At 54.9% G+C, this 21,445-nt stretch overlaps 1 long non-coding RNA gene across 2 annotated transcripts in view; it reads left to right on the top strand.

Annotated features, from left to right (window-relative positions):
* Positions 1 to 12,490, top strand: part of LOC310837168 — a 47,746-nt gene extending 35,256 nt beyond the window's left edge. The window contains exons 2-3 of one of the 2 annotated variants that reach the window (XR_014560449.1): positions 11,536 to 12,067; positions 12,103 to 12,490. This is a non-coding gene — a long non-coding RNA (uncharacterized lncRNA). Of the gene's footprint in view, positions 1 to 11,145; positions 12,068 to 12,102 lie in introns of both variants that reach the window. The other variant, XR_014560450.1, reaches the window with a different exon arrangement.
* The last annotated feature ends 8,955 nt before the right edge of the window (positions 12,491 to 21,445 follow it).

Consider the following 21,445-nt stretch of genomic DNA (forward strand, 5'->3'; position numbering starts at 1 on the left):
CCATAAGCAGTTCGGCAGAACTCCGCCCTGTGGCCGCATGAGGGGTAACGTGTTGTACGAACAAGTATTCGGTGACCCGCTCATGCCAGTCTCCCCGGTCCAAGCACACTAGTGCCTCTTTTGCCAAGCGCACCTGTCAGGACTGCCGCTAGGTCCCAGCTCACAGAGGACAAACGCCCAGTGGATGTTATATACAAAAGTCTTTATTAAAGTTTAGTTTCCATTTCCAAGCTCTGGGCGCGCAGACCCACGTCTCGACGCTAGACCGGCTAAGTCCCCTCTGACTCACTGCTCCACCCACACCAGTTTAAGATTCTAGCCCGGCTCCACCTCCTACGCTGCTCTTTCCTTCGCTGGGTCTTTCTGCCCTCTGGGGTTCCCTCCTCCCTGGACTCCTCTGACGCTGAGCCTCCTGAGTCTTGCCCCTCCCTCCGGCGGGCTTTAGGACCTGGCTCCCTTTCCGGGCTCCCTGCTGTGCCGCGCTCCTGTACATTTGAACTTGGCGCGCACGCCCAGCCGGTGACTTTCCTTCTGACCGTTTCCCCGCTTCCTGATGTGGGCGTTGCCAAACCTGACTCCTCTCCTCCCTCTGGTGGTGAGGACACTGGTCCCGACTCCTGGGACTCCCCCTCCCCACTGCGCTCTGGTGGAGAAGCTGGTCCTGATTTCCAACTACTGCTCAGGGACTCCCCGCTAGCCCCTTCCTCCTGGGGCTTCCCCCCTGGAGCCCCCTTCGCTCTGGCCACCGGCGCTCCCTTCTGTGAGTCCTCCGATTCGCTAGAGAGGCTTGTGGAATAACTCTGGCCACTGTCACTGCCTGCGCCTCCCTCGTACTCCTCCTCCTCACTCTCCATTTGCTCCCCCTCCTGTGTCTCTCCTTCTGAACCCCTGACATCCATCCCCCCCTCGAAGCCCCCCCTTCCCCCCTCCCCCTCTTCAGGTGCGGGTTCCGGGCGCTCTAGAGTTGTCGGGGTGAGTTCAGGATACAGTTCGTCCCCCGAGGCGTGCAGCCATCGTGATAAGTCCGGAAAGTCCTCCATGGGCTCGTCGACTGCGATTCCCTCCGCTTCCATCTCCTGGGCGGTGTGTTCGAAATCTGAGGCCGCCCCCACATCACTCACGACCTCTTCTCCCCCTGTCGCCTGAGGTGACGCCACTTCCCAGGGTCCCTCCGGCATGTCTCTGCGCCATCCCACTTCGGGTTGGTCCTCCCACCAATAAGATCCCCCCGTGCCAAAACCTGAGAGCGAGCCCTCTGGGGAGCTGCCTCCCGGAGCCGAGTCCTCCGCTGACGAGAAACCCCGGAAAGTGCTGGCCGAGAGTGTGGGTGTGAACAGACAATCATCGAAAAAGCCCGCCGGCATAGGCTTGTGCGGGAAAAGTGTATGGAATTCTTCCTTGAGCAACTGCTCCTCCAATGCGTAATCCGGCACCCACCTGTTGGCGCTGGCCGGGGTGTCCTCTGTGGCGAGAAGATATTCAATCCCGTCCTCCCCCCACCTTGAGTCCAAAATCTCTGTGGCTTCGTTGAGTGGCCCCCTTCTCGGCGACCCCCCCTTTTTGGGCGCTTCCCTGAGCGGGTCTGGCGCTGTCCCTGGTGCCTGAAACCTGTGGGGCTCTTTGTAGGGTGTGAGCACTGATCTATGAAAGACCGGGTGCATTCTGGACCCCTCCGGGAGTGTTAACCGGAAGGCCACTGGGTTGATCTGCGCCTCTACTTGGTAAGGCCCTAGCTGCTTGTGCCCGAGCTTCTTCTTGGCCAACGATCTGGCCAGAACTGCCTGGGCTGCTAACCAGACCCAGTCTCCTACCCGGATGTCTTCCCCAACCCTCCTGTGTCGGTCTGCCTGTCCGTTAGTCTGCGGGTGTTGCGCCGACGCCAGGCTGACCTTGACGTTCAGGAAACCCATCAGCTTTTGCCAGAAGTTGGATATGAACTGGCGCCCCCTGTCGGACAGGATGGACCGTGGTAGGCCGTGCACCTTGAACACGTGGTCTATAAACAGCTTGGCGGTCTGCTCGGCTGTGGCCACCTTCGCGCAAGGAATGAAGTGGGCCATCTTGGTGAACAAGTCTACTACCACGAGTACTGCCGTCTTGCCTCTCGAGCTGGGCAGATCCGTGACAAAGTCCAGGGCCACCCTCTCCCACGGTTCGAACGGTGTCTGTAGCGGTTCCAACAGGCCCGCCGGCGGCTGGTGTACTGGTTTGGCCCTTTGGCAGGTGTCGCACCTCTTGACGTATTCCGCGACATCCCCCCTCATCTTGGGCCACCAAAAGTCTCTGGCTACTAGGTCCACCGTCTTCTCCTTGCCGAAGTGTCCCGCGCTGGGCGCGTCGTGCAGCTGTTGCAGGACCCTCGCGCGGAGGTTGTCTCCCGGCACGTAGAGGGCTCCTTTGCGGATGAGCAGGCCGTCGCGTATTTGGAAGTCGTCGTCCCTCGCCGTGCCGCTACGCACCTCCTCCATCTTGGCTCGCGCGAAGGAGTCCGTCTGCAGCGCGCGACGCACCGCGTCCAGGTCCACCTTGGCTGACGCACATGCCCACGCCTTTGGTGCAAAAATATGCTTGGCCGCCGCCGGCGCCTCTTCTTCGAGATACTGCGGTTTCCTGGACAGCGCGTCCGCCATGATGTTGTTGTTTCCAGGGATGTATTCTATTCTGAAGTCGAAATCTGCAAAGAACTCCGCCCAGCGGATGTGTCTCTGGTTCAGGAACCTCGCCGTGCGCCAGTACTCCAAGTTCTTATGGTCCGTACGGACCTGCACCGTGTGTTTGGCCCCGACGAGGAAATGCCGCCACGCCTTGAAGGCTGCATGTATGGCCAGTAACTCCCTGTCCCAGATGGTGTAGTTCTGCTCCGACTTGCTGAGTTTCCTGGAGTAGAAAGCGCACGGCCTCCAGTCCCCCTGGTGGTCTTGCTGCAACAGGACGGCCCCCACGGCCCTGTCTGACGCGTCCGTCTCCACTCTCATGGGCCTGCTGGGGTTCACGTGTAGCAGGTGTTCCTCGGACGCGAAGAGGTGCTTGAGCTTCCGAAAGGACTGCTCTGCCTGCTCCGTCCAGATGAACTTCTTCTTCTTGGAACTGAGGGTGTCAGTGATGGCCGCTGTCTGCATGGCGAAACCTTTGATGAACTTGCGATAAAAGTTGGCAAAGCCGACAAACCTCTGGACTTCCTTTCAATTGCGTGGGCTCTTCCAGTCCAGCACTGCCCGTACCTTGGTACTGTCCATGGCGAGTCCCTTGTCGGACAGTTTGTAGCCCAGGAAGTCCACCTCCGTCTTGTCGAACTGGCACTTCTCCAGCTTGGCGTAAAGCCGGTGCTCCCGCAGCCGCTGCAGTACTTCCCTGACATCTCTCTCGTGAGCCTCCGGCGACTCCGAGAAGATGAGGATGTCGTCCAGGAAGCAGACGCACTTCTTGTAGAGAAGACCCGCCAAGACATGATGCATGAATGCTTGAAAACAGTGGGAGCCATTTTGTAATCCAAAAGGCATAACTCTATATTCATAGGTGCCCAGCGGCGTAAACATGGCCGTCTTCCACTCGTCACCCTCCCTCACTCGTATGAGATTGTACGCTCCGCGTAGATCCAACTTGGTAAAGATGCGCCCCTTCCGCACCGTCGCCAGCAGGTCATCGATCTTGGGCATGGGGAAGGCTGAGGGCTTGGTTTTCGCATTTAAGACGCGGTAATCAACTACAAGCCTCTTTTGGGGCGTGTCCCGCTTCTTTACAAAGAATACAGGGCTGCCCCCCACCGCCTTGGACTCTCGGATGAATCCCCGCTTCAAGTTGTGATCTATGAACTCCCTGAGCTCCTGCAATTCATCCTCAGACATGGAATACAGCTTCCCCGTCGGGAGCGTCGCCCCCGGCAGGAGGTCAATCTTGCAGTCGTAGGGTCTGTGGGGAGGCAGCTTGTCCGCTTCTTTCTGGCAGAAGACCTCCAAAAACTCTTTGTACTTGTTAGGTACCGCTTGCAACATGCCCAAGTTCAGCTGTGGTCCATCCTCGTGCCCCTCATCGTCCAAGTCAGCCAGGATGCAGTGTTCTGCGCAGTAGGAGGAGCCGAAGGTCAGTTGCCGCTGGTACCAAGCTAATGCCGGGCTGTGCCTATCCAGCCAACTCATGCCCAACACAATGGGCGTGTCTGACAGGCGGGTGACGTTGAAGCTGATGACTTCGCGGTGATTACCAATGCGCATCACCATTGGCGGCGTCTGCTGCAGCACTTGCCCTCCCAGTAGCTCCCTGCCGTCCACCGTGATGACGTTCAGAGGTACCGTCGCTGGCAGAAGGGCTATGCCATGTTGCTGGATGAAGTCCATGCCTATAAAATCTGCATTGCTCCCAGAGTCAATCGTAATGGGGATTTCCACAGTGAGCCCATTGGGAAGTTGAAGGGATGCGGTGAGCTGCACTACTGGTTTGGGTGGGAGGGGGTCTGTGGGCTGTAACATTACTGGGGATTGCTTCACTGACTTGTCTGGCTGGCCCCCAGTGACTCCATTTCCAGCCAGACAGTGGAGTTTTCCTGCTGTGATTCACTCTGCTGAACTGCTTCTGTTACTGTCGCTGCGGCTGCAGTGTTCTTGTGAAACCGCTGGGGACACTCTTTCGCCATGTGCTGAGCACTGTCGCAGATGTAGCACTTCCTGGTCCCTCTAGGAGGCTTCATTTTGACTGCTCCCGGCGTTAGGGCTCCGGCTGTGGACTGAGCCTTAGCACCACCTATCTCCATCGGCTCCTCTCCTCCTCCCAGCGGAGGCATGGATCGAGCGCGCGCCGCTTCCTTGGGAAAGGGGGGTGGTGCTTTCGTTGGCGTGCGGCCCCAATGCCCTTCCTCTTTGTCCCAAGAGCGTCCTTCCAGCCTAACCCCAATGGTGAGTGCCCTCTCCACAATGTCCTTGGTGGTTTGGGGTCTCTCCCCCCTTGCAATTTCGTCTTTCACAGCTCCGTTCAGCCCCTCCCAGAACAGATCTCTGACGGCAGGCGATTCTCTCTCCCACCCCAATGCGTTCACCAATGCGAAAAAACGTGAATGATATTGCCTTACTGTGGCTCTACCTTGTCTTAGTCCGTGAATCTGTTTCCTAGCGATATCCACATCAATCTCAGACAAAAAACACGCATCCATCACTTTAAGGAAGGCACCCGCATCTTGGAGGGCTGGATCCTTATCTCTCCAGAGATTGCGCAGCCACGTTTTCGCCTCTCCCCGTAAATGCGAAACAATAAATCCCACTCTTTCTTCCTCATTTTTAAAGTCCTTGTCAAGCAGCTGCAGTGCGTATAGTACATCTGCTCTGAAGTTAGGATACTCCTGCAGGTCCCCATTGAAGTGAGACACAAGGCTCCCTCCTCTGTTCCCCAGCCCAATCCCTTCTGGTCTGGTGGCCGGTAGCCTCTGTGTAGTTAGCACTTCTAACCTGGTTCGCAGATCCTGGCAGGTAACAGCTGCTTCCTGCTCCTTCTTTCTGGACGCCGCAATTTCTGCAGTCAGCTGCGTCACTGCGTTTTGCAGACTCGCTATCTTCTCTTCGGTAGTCATTTCCCTGGTTTTCGTGAGCTCGCGAAGCACCAATCTTCACCCCTCGCTGCTTTCCCACACTCCACGAGGTTTTAAAATTGGTGGAAAATGGTGAGAGGGGACTTACTGTCAGGACTGCCGCTAGGTCCCAGCTCACAGAGGACCAATGCCCAGTGGATGTTATATACAAAAGTCTTTATTAAAGTTTAGTTTCCATTTCCAAGCTCTGGGCGCGCAGACCCACGTCTCGACGCTAGACCGGCTAAGTCCCCTCTGACTCACTGCTCCACCCACACCAGTTTAAGATTCTAGCCCGGCTCCACCTCCTACGCTGCTCTTTCCTTCGCTGGGTCTTTCTGCCCTCTGGGGTTCCCTCCTTCCTGGACTCCTCTGACGCTGAGCCTCCTGAGTCTTGCCCCTCCCTCCGGCGGGCTTTAGGACCTGGCTCCCTTTCCGGGCTCCCTGCTGTGCCGCGCTCCTGTACATTTGAACTTGGCGCGCACGCCCAGCCGGTGACTTTCCTTCTGACCGTTTCCCCGCTTCCTGATGTGGGCGTTGCCAAACCTGACTCCTCTCCTCCCTCTGGTGGTGAGGACACTGGTCCCGACTCCTGGGACTCCCCCTCCCCACTGCGCTCTGGTGGAGAAGCTGGTCCTGATTTCCAACTGCTGCTCAGGGACTCCCCGCTAGCCCCTTCCTCCTGGGGCTTCCTCCCTGGAGCCCCCTTCGCTCTGGCCACCGGCGCTCCGTTCTGTGAGTCCTCCGATTCGCTAGAGAGGCTTGTGGAATAACTCTGGCCACTGTCACTGCCTGCGCCTCCCTCGTACTCCTCCTCCTCACTCTCCATTTGCTCCCCCTCCTGTGTCTCTCCTTCTGAACCCCTGACAGCACCATTCTCTCTGCTTGCCCGTTGCTGGGTGGATGAAATGGTGCCATTAGGGCATGGTGGATGCCCAGTCCCAAAAGGTACCGCTCAAAAGTGCCTGACGTGAACAGAGACAACGGACATCAGGACACCCATGCGTCGCAAAGAGGCCTCGCAGCACCCGGATGACGGCCTCGGTAGTGGTGGAGGGCATCAGGGCCACCTCCAGCCATTTGGAATAGGCATCCACCACTACCATAAAGGTCCGGCCGCGAAAGGGGCTGGCCAGATTGATGTGCACCCTCAACCAGGTTGTCTTGGACATTTCCCAGGTGTGTCCCTTAGCTGCCGGTGGCGCAGGCCTTGATTCTTGGCACGCTTGACAGGCGGAAACCCAGGCAGTGATGGCATCGTCCATGTTAGGCCACCAGACATAACACCGAGCCAATGCTTTCATTTTGACGATTCCCGGGTGGCCAACATGCAGATCCTCCAGGACATGTTGATGGAGTCTGAAGATAGAAGGGGCAAAGATGGCGACGGAGGTAGCAGCCTAATCAGAACCTCTGACTTCAACTAAGCGTTTTTTACTAGTTTTAGCCTCTTCAAGACCTCAAAACTGCACCTTAAGGACCTTAAAGACTATTGGCTGTCTGTCTTGTCACCTCGTTTTAATTAGTTTATTCTTTTATTGTTTTATTGTTTTACCGTCGCACTGTTTATTGATACTGCTACACTGACTCACAACCTTAGAGCTCCCGGACGACTTATCATCCTACCCGTATACATGCACAAATATCTCCTTTCCCCAGCACAACAGAGAATCTATATTCTCAAGAAAACTGAATTAGCCGTTAGAGGGTTCGTCCCAGCAGAAAACATCATTAATGTTAAATTCCTGCCATCAGACAAGGACCTAAACAGAGTTGTGGTAACATTCAGAGACTGGCACACAACCAAACTAGTTTCAGATAATAAGGACAAGTTACAAAGGGTTGCATAAATTACAGCTCCTCTACAGCACAAAAAAGTACAATAGCAATTCTAAGATACCATCGCACAACGGGAGGAAATTTCATTCCTGCTACAATTAAACTATTCGCTGCAAAACCAACAGCACAAATACTATACGGCGCACCACTCGTCTCCCTCTCTAATCTAGACCCATATGAAAAGATACAAGCAGGTTTCCTTAGATCACTCCTGCAAACACCTAAATGCGTCCCAAATGCCGCCCTACGACTGGAAGCGGGCTTATACAGCATTAAAGCCAAAGTATGGATAAGAACCTTATGCACTTGGCTAAGACTTAACAACTCGCCGGTTGGACCACTTTCCCTGATGCTTCTTGACAAATTCCAATCTAGTTGGAGGAAGGGCACTCTCAGAAAATTGGCCACATATGGTCTCTCCCCAGAGTATTTATTAAGTTTAGAAAGGGGAAGGGCCAAGAACATAAACAAAGAAAGACTCGGGGACATTGAAGCCCAAAATGACTTTAATCAACTTCCGATAACTTATAAACTCCTGTATAATTCCCAAAGGCCCCATCTAGCAAACTATCTCAAAGTTCTAGACAACGCTAAACACCGATGGGCATTTTCCAGGGCCCGCTTTAACGCTCTCCCTTCAGCTCTTCTAGAGGGAAGATACAACAAAATACTGATCGAACAAAGATTATGTCCCTGTAACAGCAACGAAATCGAAACCATCATCTTATACTGCCCATTATATCGAGACTCAAGAAAAGAGCTGATCGAACCGATTCTGAGGAAAATACCTTGTTGTACAGACGACACCTATTTCAGACACCTCTTAGCTGATAAAGAGCCCAAAATTAACAGGCCTGTGGCAAAGTACTGTTACATTGCAACAAGAATAAGACGAGCAATGATGTCAGCAACGGAGTTGGAAAAGTAGGCGAGCGGTGTTTCTCTTCCGTCTGGAAAATGGTGACTAAGGACAGCGCCGATGCCAAAAGGTGAGGCGTCGCAGGCAAGGACCAGCGGCCTGGCTTCACTGTACTGTACCAGCACACTGTCCGATGAAAGGAGAGCCTTGACCGCGTTGAAGGCCGCCATCTCCTGATGACCCCAGGACCAAGGCGTCTTTGTGCTGAGGAGTCGGTGAAGAGGCTCAGCCACCGTGGCTTTGTGGGGCAGGAACATGTTATAAAAGTTCAGCAGCCCCAGGAACGCCTGCAACTCTGTCTTGTTCTTTGGGATGGGGGCCTGCTGGATAGCGCGGATCTTGGATGTGGTCGGGTGAAGGCCGGAGGCGTCTATAAGATAGCCCACCTGTGGAACGGCGATCTGGCACTTCTCCCTCTTTACCTTGAGCCCGGCCTCCTGGAACCTGGTCAGCACAGTGTGGAGGCGCTCGAACAGCTGCTGGTGTGAGTCTGCGGACACCAAGATGTCATCAAAATACGGTACCACGCCTGGAAGCCCTTTCAGGAGACTCTCCATAAGACTTTGGAAGATCCCAGGAGCCACACTGACCCCAAACTGCAACTGGCAGCAACGGAATGCCCCTCGGTGGGTGACGATCGTCTAGGCTTCAACAGTGGCATCATCGACGGGCAATTGTTGATAGGCTTGGGCAAGGTCCCTCACCCAGGGAATGCAGCAGGTGAATGCTGCTGAAGTGCCCTGTTGATCGTGCACTTGTAGTCAGCGCAGATTCTCACCGACCCGTCTGGCTTGACAGGCGTGACGATGGGGGTTTCCCACTTGGCGTGGTCAACTGGCTCCAAAACTCCTTGGGTGATCAGCTTGTCCAGTTGTTTGTCCACCTTAGCCTTGAGAGCAAAGGGAACCCGGCGTGGCTTTAGCTTGATGGATCAAGGCTAAAGGAGATGGGCGTACCTATATAGTACCCCAAAGTGCCGTCAAAAACCTCAGCAAAGTCTTTGACCAGACCCTCAGTCTCTGCGTTAGAGATTCGGTTGATGCCGGTGACTTCCAGGCCTAGGGCATCAAACCAGTCTAGCCCTAGGAGGCTTGGCCGCTGACCTTCGACCACCACCAGTCGGAGCAGGCCCGAAAAATCCTTGAAGGCAATCCGGAACCGGCCAACGCCTACCACGGTAATGTCATTTCCCTGGTAGTCTCTCAGGTGTACGCAGTGAGAGTCAAGTTGCCTTTTGGACACTCTGGGTACCAGTCTTTTGATGGTGCTCCAAGACACAATGGATAGGGCAGACCCGGTGTCGCTTCAATGAGCACCGTGACGTTCAGCTTGCGTCGTGTAGGCGAGCTGGTTTGGCCAATCGTGGTTCCAGACGGGCAGCGGCAGTTGGTGAGAGCGAAACAGCTTTCCTTGGCGGACTGGAGTGAAGACTTGGACTTGCGAGTCGGTGAAAGGGGGGTGTCAGACGGAGCCGATCGGCAGACCTTAGCGATGTGGCCCCTTCTGGAACACTTCCGACAGATGGCATCTCTGAATCGACACTTGGCACGGGAATGGTTGCCTCCGCAGCCGGCACATTCCGATTGGCCGGCACACTCCCGCTTTGTCTGGTGCACATCATCGTCTTCACTGGAGGATGCCTCATCACTGCTGGCTTCTTCATGATGCACTGGAACTGGCTTCCTAGCAAGACGCAGGCTGCTGGCCTTGCGGATCTCCTGGGCAGAGCGTTCGGCAGCTTCCGAGGCCACAGCCTCCTCAGTGGCTTTCTGCAGCGTGAGGTCTGGCTTGGCGAGGAGACGCCCTTGTCGACGGATATCCTGGACCCCACAGACAATTCGATCCATTAGGGCATCGTCTAAGTCTCGGAACTCACAGTGCATTGCAGCTTGTCGGAGGGCAGCAGTGTAGTTGTTAATTGACTCCCCCTCTGCTTGGTTCCGGTGGTAAAACACATGGCGGGCAGCAATCTTGGACGGCTTTGGCGCGTAGTGGTTGCGGAGCTTCTCTTTAATCGTGTCCCATGGTGTTGCCTGGACTGCTTCAGGCGCAACCAGTGCTCGGGCCATCTCAAACACCTCAGGCCCACAGGGGCTGAGGAATAGGCCCCGCTTCCGCTCCTTTGATACTTCTGTCAGCTCGTTGGCTTGGAGGTAGCAGTCAAACCAAGCGAGGTTGGAGTGTCATGATTCAGAGGCTGGCGCAAACGGCGGTAGAGTCACAAGTGAAGCCATGGTTCTGATGCCGGCGTGAAGGGCAATGGATGGAACACAGTGCTCTAGCCAGAACAGTCAGCTCTGAATTGGTTTTGTTCAGTGATTTCGTTCAGTGATTTCGCTCAGTGATTTCGCTCAGTGATTCAGCTCAGTGATTCAGCTCAGTGATTCAGCTCATTTCAGAGGGTGGCCACATCTGGCTGTGCTCTGATGTCCATCGATCCCATCCTCATCGCCAGTGTTACATTGTGGGCAAACATATCAGACGACACAGCGATTCTTCAAACAGCTCTTGTTTATTCAGAGGCAGAACAGAACTGAACTGAAGAGCTCAGTCAGCCTGCTTATATCGAGCTCCAGAACAATGTAACTGTAGCAACTTTCTAAAACTATCCAATCACTGAACGTCACTTTTGATCCTTCATTTGCATAACTATACAGTATCCCCCTGCTGGCCCAGGGTGAGAACTTCAGTATATAACAGTTCCCCCAGCAACATTACTCACAGTTTCAGAGCTAGGAATGAGGGTGTTGGCTTTCTGCCGCTTCTCTGCGTTGGCGGAATTGTGAGTCCCAATTATGCTGTTTTGGCTCAATGCATCGTTTTTTCCTTCTAGCAGGCATAATTAGCAGCGGGGTGAGCTCCCGTTGCTCAGGCCCTGCTCCTGCCAACCTAGCAGTTCGAAAGCATGTCAAAGTGCAAGTAGATAAATAGGTACCGCTCCGGCGGTAAGATAAACGGCGTTTCCGTGCACTGCTCTAGTTTGCCAGATGCGGTTTAGTCATGCTGGCCACATGACCCGGAAGCTGTACGCTGGCTCCATTGGCCAATAAAGCGAGATGAGCGCGCAATCTCAGAGTCGGCCACGACTGGACCTAATGGTCAGGGGTCCCTTTACCTTTTGTCAGATCAAGGCCAGGTCTTATGTTCAATGGATGAAAGCTGTGCGTTATTTGCAAAGACTGCAATCTATCTTCTTTAGCTTTCCTTGTTACGCTAAATCGAGTTGAGCCATAAAACAGTAGATAATAAAACAATAAACCATTAGGCTAAAAGCAAAGGAAACAAAATGACAACTAAAAATATAAACATAGGGTCAGAAGATGGCTAAAACCAAATTAAAAGCTTAATTGAAGGCAGGAGGTTCTGGCTAGGCTGCTACCTCCGTCGCCATTTTGGCTCACAAATGTTTGTTTGCAGCTGCTGCTGTTGTTTTTATTGTTGATGTTGCTGCTGTGCACGTGTCCTAGGGGGTCCTAGGAGGCCATTTTGGATGAAGGCAAAGTGACCAGAAAAAGGCGCCACCAGAGGAGAGGCAAACAAAGACATGCCACCACCGCCATATTGGATGAGGGCAGTCGGGCCTAGCCTGGCCATTTTGTGGCGCTGGTCTCCCTTCGTGAGGTGGGCGCCTCATCTCTTGAGGGGTCCCAGGAGAAGTTGGGGGTCCCTGCGGAGAAGGAAGGGCGGAGGCCCCCCCAATCCCCTCAGGGAGGAGTTCCAACAGTGCCTTAGGGGCCTTGGCCTTTCTCTGGTTTGTTGTTGTGTTTGTTGGGCCTTGGCCTTTCTCTAGTTTGTTGTTGTTGCTGCTGCTGTTATCATCATTATCCTCAGTATTATCCTTATTCTCCTCCTCCTCTTCTTTGCAGCATTTCCCTGAGCACTGTTTCTAAGCTCCTTCAGGAGCAGCCCAGGTAGACTGCCACTGGCACGGGAGGCTCCGCCTGGGAGAAGAAGCGCCTAGGAGGCCAGGGTAGCCCCACTCCTGTCCCCCTGGGCGTCTTTTGGGGTACAGGAGCCAAAGTCCTGGTTTCTGCCTCCGCCCTGCCAGCCTTTGGCCCTCCTCACCCTGCCGGCTTGCAGATAAGGCGGGGGCGAAGGCCTGCTGGGTGCTGCTGTGAGGACGGTGCGCCTGAGGGTGCTGTGGGGTGCCCTGCTGGGCTGGGGTGAGCCAGGGGGTGATGGGAGGGGGGGCTGTGAATGCCATCCCTCTCTCTGTGCTTTTTATCTTTCTCTCTCTTCCCTCTTTCATTTCCCAAAGTAGTCCTGGGAATTATAGCTCTGAGCTTCCTTGCAGTGGGTTGGACTAGATGCCCCTTCCATGTCTCCCATGCTCCCTGTCTCCCTCACTCTTACTCTTCTTTTAATGGTACTTCCCCCATTTTTTCCCTAGCTGGGCCTCCATTTCTTAGGAACCCAAGTGCTGGCGCCTGCAACTTTGCCTGCGACCGCTGGGATTGCTCTAACGAGATCCATTGACACCAGTTTTGGTGTCACCAAAGGAATCAGGGAGATGTGCTTCAATTCCCCTCGCAGATAGTATTTAACCCATCACGGCATCTCTCAAAGCACCCTGGGAACTGTAGTTTCTTATGGGGGGAGAGAATATTCTGCACAACCTTTCCCAAGGGAACTCTGGGAGATATAGCTCTGAGAGGGTCTCTTTGGGAAACGGAACAAACTACAGTTCCCACGATGTCCCCCAAAGCACCCTGGGAACTATTGTTTGCTCTGGGTGTAGAGGGTTGCGAATCCCTTGACAGATATAGTTCCCAAGCCCATTTCTCTTCCTAGGGAACTCTGGGAACTGTAGCACATGGGAGGAACATCACTTGGTGCCCTGAATTCTGGGAACTGTAGCTTGCTCAGGGCGCCTGATTCCTTCTTCTAGGCTACTGGAATGGGCTGGCACCGCCGAGTGTCGCCTTGGCCTGCGACTTTGAAGGCACCGCCTGCAGCTGGGAGGACATCAGCATGTCTGGGTACTGGTGGCGCCCAGGGTGGGGCAGAGGCTGGGTGCGCGGCCCCAACTCCCCCTTCAGCCACACGCTGGGCACCGACCAGGGTAAGCTTGCTTCATTTGAAAGGCAGAGAAGCATTGCTTAGCAGTTAGAGCACCCCTTTGACCCGGCACCCCCCAACCAGGCTGGTACATGAGCACCTCGGAGCAGCAAACCAAGCCGCCTGACTCCGCTTCCTGACCATGAGTGATGCAGCCACAGCCTGTGAACTCCGCACCTGGTACAGTATGACTGAGAAAAGTAAGCTTGGGGCACTGGTCGGAAAACCAACAGGCGCAGAGCCATGTACTTGGCCTTTTTCCCTGTGTGGAGGAAATGCCACCAGGCACAGTTGTCGTAATTCCGTATTGATATCACATATTACATTTCTAAGTTGTAGGACATATCGTGGTGATATCATATTGTCAGAGCCACCCGAGGTCCCAGCTCACAAGAGACCAAAATCCAGTCCAAGTTATATACAAAAGGTTTTATTGAAGAACATTGTTGTCGTTACATCCAAGCTCCGTGGCTCAGCATCTTTTACCCTTAGATGTTTGAAGTCCCCTCTGAGTCAGTCCCGCCCCTGCACCAGCTTAAGAGGCTTGTACTGCTCCACCTTTTCCTCTCCTTCCTTTTCCGCAGGGTCTTCCTGCCCCCCTGTGCTCCCTCCCTTCGGGACTCCCCCGAGGCTGAGTCTTCTGACGCCTGCTCCCCCCTCCTTCGTGCTTTGGGACCAGGCTCCTCCTCAGGGCTCTCCTCATTTCCGCGCGCCTCCACATTTGAACTTGGCGCGCGTACGTTGCCTCTGACCTTCCTTTCGACCGTTACGCTACTCTCGGTACTACACTCCTCCCCTTCCGGCAGGATGTTCTGCTCCGAACTCCTTCCCCTCTCTGCTCCCTGTTCTGCTCTTTCTGACACACTGGTAACTCCACCCCCTTCACTCCGTTCCGACGGAGAGGCCGGTCCCGATCTCCAACCCCCACTGGGGATTCCCTCTTCGTTCCCCTGCTTCTGACTGCTTCCCTCTCTACTGCCCCTTGGCCTGACCAGGGGGGCTCCCTTTTGGGAATCCTCGGATTCACTTGACGGACTCACTGACAACCTCGGGTCATCGTCGTCCTCTTCCTCGTCACCCTGGGACCCCTCCCCCTCGCTCTCTGTCCCTGAAACCCTGACATCCATCCCCCCCTCGAAGCCCCCCCTTCCCCCCTCCCGCCCATCGGGTGCAGGTTGTAGGAGCTGCAGCTCTTCGGAGGTGGATGCAGGATACAGGTTGTGTACCTCCATTTCCTCTGCTTGCAGTTCGGTGTATGAGTGTTCGAATTCGGGTTCTTGACTCAAAGTGTTCTCTTCTCCCTCTTCCATTGGTACCTCGTCTGGTGCTGCCGGCCAAGGTCCCGTCAGCCATTTCCTGCGCCAGTCCTCCTCTGGTTGCTCGTCCCACCAATAAGAGGGTTCTGTGTCCACCCCTGAGCACGATCCCCTGGGCGGGCTAGATTCTGGCGTTCTCTCCTCGGCTGAAGAAAAACCCCGGAAAGTACTGTCTGAGAGTGTGGGCGTAAAGAGCCAGTCATCAAAGTACTCGGCTGGCATGGGTCTATGCGGGAAAAGGGCATGGAACTCGTCTTTTAGAAGAGGTTCGTCTAAAGCGTAGCCCGGCACCCAACCGTTGGCACTGGCTGGAGTGCCCTCTGTGGCTAGAAAGTATTCTACCCCCTCTTTCCCCCATCTCGAGTCCAGGATTTCTGTGACCTCGTTGAGTGGTTCGGCCCTAGGCGCCCTCTCCCTCTCCTGTGACTTAGTGTGTAGTTGCGGGACTGTTTCAGACTCCTGAAACCTGTGCGGTGCCTTGTAGGGGGTGAGCACCGACCTGTGAAATACCGGATGCACTCTGGAACCTTCGGGGAGGGCTAGTCGAAAGGCTACAGGGTTGATCTTAGCCTCCACCTGGTACGGCCCTAACTGCCTGTGCCCTAGCTTCTTCTTGGCCAACGACTTGGCTGGCATCGCTTGGGCCGCTAACCACACCCAGTCCCCCACCTGGATCTCCTCCCCCGCTCTCCTGTTTTTGTCTGCCTGCACCTTATATGCTTGCTTGGCCAACTCCAAATGTCTCCGCAACTCTTCGTGCACCTCCTGCAGCTCCGCTGCAAACTGGTCGGCTTCTTGCGGCACCCCCTCTCTCGGTGCCCCGAACCCCGGGAAGGTTCTGGGATGACGACCGTTGTTCGCGAAGAACGGCGTCACCCCCGTGGACGCGTGCTTCATGTTGTTATAGGCAAACTCTGCCATCGGCAGGTAGTCCACCCAAGCTGCGGGTCGCTGATTGGCGTAACATCTCAGGTACTGCTGCATGATCGCGTTGACCCTCTCAGCTTGGCCGTTGGTCTGTGGGTGTCTCGCCGACGTAAGGTTGATCTTGACGTTCAGGATACCTAAAAGCTTCTGCCAAAAATTAGAAACAAACTGGCGCCCCCTGTCGGACAGGATGGACTGCGGCAGCCCATGCACCTTGAACACGTGATCCATGAAGAGTTTGGCAGTCTGTTCCGCCGTCGCCACCTTTGCGCACGGAATGAAGTGCGCCATCTTGGTGAACAGGTCCACAACCACCAGTACCGCCGTCTTCCCTCTGGAGCTGGGCAGGTCAGTAACGAAGTCCAGGGCTACCCTCTCCCACGGTTGCTGTGGCGTTTCCAGCGGTTCCAACAGCCCCGCTGGCTTCTGGTGTACTGGCTTGGACCTTTGACAAGTGTCACACCTGGCGACGTAATCCGCTACCTCTCCACGCATCCGAGGCCACCAAAAGTCCCTTGCCACCAGTTCTATTGTCTTCTCCTTGCCGAAGTGGCCCGCACTGGGGGCGTCTGGCAACTGCTGCAGAACCTTTGCGCGAAGCTCGTCGCTTGGCACGTAGAGGGCACCTTTGCGAGTTAGCAGCCCGTCGCGTAGTTGGAAATCTTCGCCACTCTGCACACCTCTGCGCAACTCCTCCATTTTGGACTGTGCGAACTGATCCACTTGCAACGCGCGTCGCACCGCGTCCAGATCTACTGTGATGGCAGCGCACGACCACGCCTGCGGTGCGAAAATGTGCCTGGCTGCTACTGGTGTCGCTTCATCGAGATATTGCGGTTTCCTGGATAGCGCATCGGCTATAACGTTGGAATCTCCGGGGATGTACTCTATCCGGAAGTCGAAATCCGCGAAGAATTCCGCCCAGCGCATGTGTCTCTGGCTTTGGAGCTTCGCCGTGCGCCAATACTCTAGGTTCTTGTGATCCGTGCGGACCTGTACTGTGTGCTTGGCTCCTATGAGGAAGTGTCGCCACGCTTTGAACGCTGCGTGAATGGCCAACAGCTCTCTGTCCCATATGGTGTAGTTTTGCTCCGCCTTGCTGAGCTTTCGGGAGTAAAAGGCACCGGGTCTCCAGTTCCCATGTGGATCTCCTTGCAGGAGCACGGCTCCAACCACCCTGTCTGACGCGTCGGTCTCTACTCGCATGGGCCTGCCTGGATCCACGTGCAGCAGCTACTCCTCGGAGGCGAAAAGGCTTTTAAGCTTCCGAAAAGAGCGCTCCGCCTGTTCCGTCTACACGAACCTCTTCTTCTTGGAACTCAGAGTGTCCGTGATCGCTGCTGTTTCCTTTGCAAAACCTCTGATGAATTTGCGGTAGAAGTTGGCGAAGCCGACGAATCTCTGGACTTCCTTCCGATTGCGTGGGCTCTTCCAGTCCAACACGGCGCGGACCTTGACGCTGTCCATGGCCAGCCCCTTGTCGGACAGCTTGTAGCCCAGGAAATCCACCTCCGTCACATCAAACTGGCACTTCTCTAACTTGGCGTAGAGCCTGTTCTCCCGTAGTCTTTGCAGGACTTCCTTTACGTCCCTCTCGTGGGCCTCTTCCGTCTCCGAAAAGATCAGGATGTCGTCGAGGAAACACACACATTTCTTGCAGAGGAGTCCCGCTAGCACGTGATGCATAAAGGCTTGGAATACGTGAGATCCATTTTGGAGACCAAACGGCATAACTCTGTATTCATACGTGCCCAGAGGCGTGAACATGGCCGTTTTCCACTCATCGCCCTCCCGGATGCGTATGAGGTTATACGCTCCACGCAGATCCAACTTGGTGAAGATCTTCCCCTTCCTCACGGTTGCTAGGAGATCATCTATCTTGGGCATGGGGAAGGCCTTGGGCTTGGTCATACTGTTTATGAACCTATAATCCACAATGAGTCTTTTTTGGGGCGTGTCTTTCTTCTTTACAAAGAACACAGGACTGCCCCCCACTACTTTCGATTCCCGGATGAATCCACGCTTCAAATTGTGCTCTATGAACTCCCTGAGCTCTTGCATCTCGTCCTCAGACATGGAATACAGTTTTGCAGTCGGCAACTGCGCCCCCGGCACCAGGTCGATGGCACAATCATAAGGTCTGTGGGGCGGCAACTGGTCAGCTTCCTTCTCGCAGAAAACCTCCAGGAACCCTTCGTACTTGCTAGGTACTGCCTGCACCATGCCAAGTCGCAGCTGGTGCTCAGCCCCCTCCTCCTGGCAGGACTGGATGCAATTTTGAGCACAGTACGATGAGCAAAAGGTGATCTGGCGTTGGTACCACGCTACAGCAGGACTGTGTCTCTCCAGCCAACTCATGCCTAATACTATAGGCGTGTCAGACAGTTGGGTGACATTGAAGCTAATGACTTCTCGGTGATCTCCTATCCGCATCACCATGGGAGGTGTCTGTTGCACAACTTGCCCTCCTAGCAATTTCCTGCCATCCACCGTGACTACGTTCAGAGGCGTTGTGGCGGGCAGAAGCGCTATGCGATGCTGCTTGACGAATTGCATCCCCACGAAATCGGCGTTGCTCCCCGAATCGATCGTGAGGGGCACTTCTAGGGTGGTCCCATTTGGCAACTGAAGTGTTGCAGTGAGCTGCACCGCTGGCTTGGGTGGTAAAGGGTCTGTGGGTTGCAAAGACGCTGGGGACTGTTCTACAGATTCGCCTGGCTGAGCCCCAGCAATCCTGCTTGCAGCCAGGCATTGTCATTTCCCTGAGGTTCCTCTTCCTGGATCACTTCTGCAGCTACCGTCGCTAAAGCTGCAGTGTGCTTCTGGAGCCTCTGGGGGCACTCTTTCGCCATGTGCAGTGCACTGTCGCAGATGTAACACTTCCTGGTCCCTCTAGGAGGCTTCGCCTTTACTGCACCGGAAACTGGGGCTCTGGCTGTTGCTTGAGCCTTAGCACCACCAAGTTCCATCGGCTCCTCCCCCTGCCTCCCTAGCGGCGAGGGATGTGACTGACTGAACTCCCTGGGGATGAAAGAAGACGTCCTCGCTGGTGGACGCACCTGACGTTCTTCCTCATTGTGCCAAGGACGTCCCTCGTGACGTATCCCAATTGCCAGAGCCCTCTGCACCACCTCCTCCAGGGTCTGAGGTCTGTCTCCCCTGGCAAGTTCGTCCTTTATGGGACCGCTGAGACCCTCCCAGAACAAATCCCTCACAGGTGTGCAGTCTTTCTCCCAGCGTAACGCAGTCAGTAAAGCAAAAAATCTGGAATGGTACTGACGCACAGTGGCTTTGCCTTGCCGCAGTCCAAATATCTCCCTGCGTGCAAGATCCAAATCTACGGTTGACTGGAAGCAGGCATCCATCGCTTTAATGAATTCATCAGAATCGCGGCGGGCAGGGCCATCTTCACGCCACAAATTGCGCAACCAGTCTCTGGCCGGCCCATGCAAGTGAGAAACAATAAACCCCACTTTCTCCTCCTCATCTTTAAAGTCATGACGAAGCAAGTGTAATGCATACAAAACGTCTGCTCTGAAACTGGGGTAGTGCTTCAGGTTCCCATCGAAGTGGGTGACTAGGCTGCCCCCCCGCCTTCCAAGTCCAATGCCCTCTGATCTGGACCCTGGGAACCCTTCCCTGTTTGCACGCTCCCACCTTGTTTGCAGGTCCTGGCAGCGCTTCTCCATTTCGTCATGCTTCTTCTGAGACGCAAGGACTGCAGCAGTGAGTTCGGAAACTGTAGTTCGTAGTGCTGTCAGCTGATCCTCCGCACTCATGGCTGTCACCGTTTGTGAGCTTTGCAAAAAAAAATTTTGCGTTCTTTGGGAGGGGACTTACTGTCAGAGCCACCCGAGGTCCCAGCTCACAAGAGACCAAAATCCAGTCCAAGTTATATACAAAAGGTTTTATTGAAGAACATTGTTGTCGTTACATCCAAGCTCCGTGGCTCAGCATCTTTTACCCTTAGATGTTTGAAGTCCCCTCTGAGTCAGTCCCGCCCCTGCACCAGCTTAAGAGGCTTGTACTGCTCCACCTTTTCCTCTCCTTCCTTTTCCGCAGGGTCTTCCTGCCCCCCTGTGCTCCCTCCCTTCAGGACTCCCCCGAGGCTGAGTCTTCTGACGCCTGCTCCCCCCTCCTTCGTGCTTTGGGACCAGGCTCCTCCTCAGGGCTCTCCTCATTTCCGCGTGCCTCCACATTTGAACTTGGCGCGCGTACGTTGCCTCTGACCTTCCTTTCGACCGTTACGCTACTCTCGGTACTACACTCCTCCCCTTCCGGCAGGATGTTCTGCTCCGAACTCCTTCCCCTCTCTGCTCCCTGTTCTGCTCTTTCTGACACACTGGTAACTCCACCCCCTTCACTCCGTTCCGACGGAGAGGCCGGTCCCGATCTCCAACCCCCACTGGGGATTCCCTCTTCGTTCCCCTGCTTCTGACTGCTTCCCTCTCTACTGCCACTTGGCCTGACCAGGGGGGCTCCCTTTTGGGAATCCTCGGATTCACTTGACGGACTCACTGACAACCTCGGGTCATCGTCGTCCTCTTCCTCGTCACCCTGGGACCCCTCCCCCTCGCTCTCTGTCCCTGAAACCCTGACACATATAATTATTATTTATTGATTTCCAGACCACTGACCCGCCTGGTAGGGCCAGCATAATGAAATACCATTCTTATCATGAAATTTACTGATGCCCTGCTTCCCGTCCCCATTTGGGATTCCTGGCAGCTGACCAATAAAAATGAGAGCGGTTGAGGCGAGATGTCGTTCTGCAATTCTCGCAGGGGTCAGGCTAGATGACCCCCGGGTACCATCTACTCTGTTTATATATCTATGGTTCCCACCTGCCCCTGCCAGGCTAGATGACGCCTGGTTCCTCACCCCTCCGCCCTTCCCCTGCAGAACTCAACAGGAGCTTCCCAGTGGAGCTGAGCCACGGGGGCCACATTGTCCCCTGTGGCGAAGCACTGCCTCATCCTCAGGCGCCTGGCACCCCCTGCTGGCCTACACCGGAAGAGTCTGCAGTGCTTTCCAGGTGGGTCTTAGGTTCCTCGCCCTCCCCTGCCGGCTCCTTATCTGGAGCATGTCAAGAGCATAGGTGACCTTCTTCTCGGTGGCGAGTGTGGCACTGGACAACGTGTAGTTCAGGAACTGTGACCCCCAAAGTAAAGCTTTCTTTTCCGCCTCCCCAAAACCTGGCCAACCAGATAGATTGCTTGGAGGCAACCCATTAACCGTCCCAACATTTCCAGGTCCCCGGAGCTGCGCCCCAGGTGAGCCGTGCCTGCCAAGCTGCGTGGCCCCTGCCCGCACCGAGGACTGTGGCGACAGTGGAGATGAATGGGGTTGTGGTGACTGGTCAAGGGGGCATTCGAGGCCAGGGGAATATTGGCACCACCGGAAGGGAGAGGAAGCATGGAATCATTACACAGGGCAAGAGGCAGAATCACCATTCCAGGAAACCTCCCAACCAGGCCAAAGCATTTGAGGAGGGTGCAGAGTATGCTGGCTGAAATGGGGCTTACCCTGGGGAAAATCCTGAGCGCAAGTTGCAAGTTGGTGGCCCCTCTTGTGGCAGGGCGTTCCATAATGTGCACTTTGTAAAGAAGTACTTCCTTTCTTTGATGTGTCCTGAATCTTCCAGCGCCCAGCTCCGTGTGTTCTACCATTATGAGAGGGAGAAAAACTTTCCTCTATCCACTTTCTCCAGGCCATATCTCATTGGCCTGGAGAAATCACATCTTTGCACAATTTAATGCACAGTCAAAGAACAAATAGGAAAACATCCCTCATTTGTATTGGGATAAATTTATTTAACACTCTGACAAACAC

This window comes from Podarcis gaigeae (genome assembly GCF_964106915.1).
Source record: "Podarcis gaigeae genome assembly, contig: HAP1_SCAFFOLD_66, whole genome shotgun sequence".
In the NCBI taxonomy this organism is placed as follows: Eukaryota; Metazoa; Chordata; class Lepidosauria; order Squamata; family Lacertidae; genus Podarcis; species Podarcis gaigeae.